At 45.4% G+C, this 3187-nt stretch overlaps 1 non-coding gene across 1 annotated transcript; it reads right to left on the reverse strand.

The window, feature by feature from the left end:
• Positions 1-558: 558 nt before the first annotated feature.
• Positions 559-661, reverse strand: LOC135275474 (U6 spliceosomal RNA). Its single transcript, XR_010343107.1, has one exon. It is a non-coding gene; the product is annotated as a U6 spliceosomal RNA (small nuclear RNA).
• Positions 662-3187: the final 2526 nt, after the last annotated feature.

Genomic DNA, 3187 nt, shown 5'->3' on the forward strand with positions numbered 1-3187 from the left:
TCCCTCTCCAGCTGCCCAATCTGCCACTCTCAAACTCCGACTTCCAAGTATCCCAGCAATTGCTGTTCTGTTTCAACCCCCTGTCTTTTCTTATGCTATTCCTTTTATTGAAAACACATACCTGTACCTTTTCTCAGCCACTTCCTACTTTTTCTTCAAAACTATGTTCTGAAATGTACATACGGATCCTTCTTCCTTCCTTCCTCCTTCCTTCCTTCCTTCTTCCTTTCTCTCTCTCTTTCTTTCTTTTATTTTTTGAGATGTAGTCTTGCTCTGTTGCCCAGGCTGCAGTGCAGTGGCCTTATCTTGGCTCACTACAACCTCCACCTCCTGGGTTCAAACAATTCTCTTACCTCAGCCTCCCAAGTAGCTGAGATTACAGGCATGAGCCACCACACCAAGCTAATTTTTGTATTTTGTAGAGACAGGGTTTCACCACGTTGGCCAGGCTGGTTTCAAACTCCTGAGCTCAGGTAATCCACCTGCCTCAGCGTCCCAAGGAATTACAGGTGTGAGCCACTATGCCTAGCCTGTCTCTTTCCTTTTTATAATTTTTTTAAAAATATGGAATGCTTCACAACTTTGTGTATCATCCTTGTGTAGGGGCCATGTTAATCTTCTCTGTATCATCCCGATTTTAGTACATGTGCTGCCGAAGCGTTTGTGTCTTTGGCTGTGTTGTGAACTGAGTGTTTGTGCCCCCCATCAATTTCATGTTAAAATACTAACACCCAAGATGAGGGTAGTAGGAGCGGGGGGGCCTTTAGGACATGATTAGGCCATGAGGGGGAGCCCTTACAAATGGTATTAGTGCCCTTGGGCAGGACGTAGTGGCTCACACCTGTAATCCCAGCACTTTGGGAGGCCGAGGTGGGCAGATCATGAGGTAAAGAGATTGAGACCATCCTGGCCAACATAGTGAAACCCCATCTCTACTAAAAATACAAAAATTAGCTAGGCATGGTGGCATACATCTGTAGTCCCAGCCACTTGGGAGGCTAAGGCAGGACAATCACTTGAACCCAGGAGGCAGTGAGGTTGCAGTGAGCCAAGATCGTGCCACTGCACTCCAGTCTGGGTGATAGAGCGAGACTTCATCTCAAAAAACAAAAAGATAGTAGTGCCCTTATAAGAAGAGACACAAGAGAGGTGATTTTTTTTCTCCCCCATGTGAGGAGACAAATGAGAAGATCGCCATCTGCAAACCATCTGCAAACCAGGGAGAGTGCCCTCACAAGACACCAGATCTGTCAGTCACCTGATCTTGGACTTCCCAGTCTCCAGAACTGTAGAAATGTATGCTTGTTGTTTAAAATGTTTATTCTTTAAGCCTCTCGTTGTATGGTATTCTGTTATACCACTCTGAATGAAAACAGACTTCTCTTCCAGAATGTTATGCCTCTTTGTAAAGTATCTTTTTATCCCAGTCTGTTGTAGAATTCCTGGCATGTAGTAGGCAGGTAATAAAGCTATGTAAGCAGATCAAATGTTGCTAGGACTCTGTAAGAATTTTTCTCAGTTCCCTTCCACAGATCTCTTGCCAGAGAGGAAAGGTTCCCCTCAGGGCAGCAAGGTAGAAGACTCAAGAAGTGAGCAGAGTTGAGATCATAGAAAGCTTGGCCTTCCATGCTAAGGGGTGCAGACTTTCACGTTTTTGCAATGGAGAGTCATTAACAGGACAGAAAAAATAATCAGTGGCCCTTTGTCTATGAACTCAATGAGAGCCTGGGCAAGAAAAAAAGAATTGCAGGTAACCAGCCCAGCAAGAATAGCAACAAAGAGCCAACACTCGCGATCTCCTAGTCTATCTACAGTTCTATACACCCTCCTCAGGGCCAGCAGGGCCTCAGCGTCTGAGTCTACCTGAGCCCACCGGTGTAAGAAGAAAATGGAAAACATTTCCTGACTCAAGAAAACAGTTTAAATTACAGAGGCATGCATACAGGTAGGTACAATATGAACAATTCCCTGGCACATTTATTCTCAAACTTGAGTGTAGGTCTGAATCACCTGCAGGGCTCTTTACCACAGAGATTGCTGAGTCCCATCCTCGGAGATCTGATTCAGTAGGTCTGAGGCATGGCCTGGGAATCTGCATGTCTAACAAGTTCCTAGGTGTTTCTGCTGGTCTGGAGACAATGCTTCTAGGACCACCACCCCATAACCCACTCCACATGTCTCTCTTCAACAGATAATTTGCCTGTCCTTAATCTAAGGCTTGCCTCTTTCCTTGCTAACAACATCCCTCATTCTCCTTTCAGGGACTCATTCTCCTTTGGACAATCTCAGATCTGTGCTATGGGTAGGGAGGACAAAATATCACCTTCCCTCATTGGAGCTACTCATTAACCCTCACTCTATTTCTCTCTTTTTCTTACAACTTCAAAAATTGTTTGTGGCGGGGTGTGGTGGCTCACGCCTGTAATCCCAGCACTCTGGGAGGCCGAGGCAGGCTGATCACCTGGGGTCAGGAGTTCAAGACCGGCCTGGCCAACATGGCAAAACCCCATCTCTACTAAAAATACAAAAATCAGCCGGGCAGGGTGGCATGCATCCTTAATCCCAGGTACTCCGGAGGCTGAAACAGGAGAATTGCTTGAACCCAGGAGGCAGAGACTGCAGTGAACCAAGATCAGGCCGTTGCACTAAAGCCTGGGTGACAGAGCAAGACTCTGTCTTAGAAAAAGAAAATTGTATTGACTACTTTCATTTTCTCACTATTCATTCTGTCTTTAACCTCTTGTAATCTTTCATTTCTTCTACCACTCTGTTATTCATAAAGAGTATTTATAAGTTGGGTGTGGTGGCTCATGCCTGTAATTCCAGCACTTTGAGAGACCAAGGCAGGTGGATCATTTGAGGTCAGGAGTTTGAGACCAGCCTGGCCAACATAGCGAAAGCTGTCTCTACTAAAAATACAAAAATTAGCCGGGTGTGGTGGCACATGCCTGTAATCCCAGCTACTCGGGAGGCTGAGGCAGGAGAATCACCGGAACCTGGAAGGTAGAAGTGCAGTTAGCTCAGATTGCACCATTGCACTCCAGCCTGGGCAACAGAATGAGACTGTCTTTAAAAAAAAAAAAAAAAAAAAAAAATTAGAAGCACAAGAAGAGATTGCCCCTCATGCCTCTGAATACAGTTTTCCTGAAGATGTGAATGGTCAGAGCTATAGCAGCCCTTTTGTTAG

Source organism: Aotus nancymaae, unplaced genomic scaffold, assembly GCF_030222135.1.
Source record: "Aotus nancymaae isolate 86718 unplaced genomic scaffold, 86718_ANA_hifiasm-v0.15.2.pri h1tg000016l, whole genome shotgun sequence".
NCBI classification, from domain to species: Eukaryota; Metazoa; Chordata; class Mammalia; order Primates; family Aotidae; genus Aotus; species Aotus nancymaae.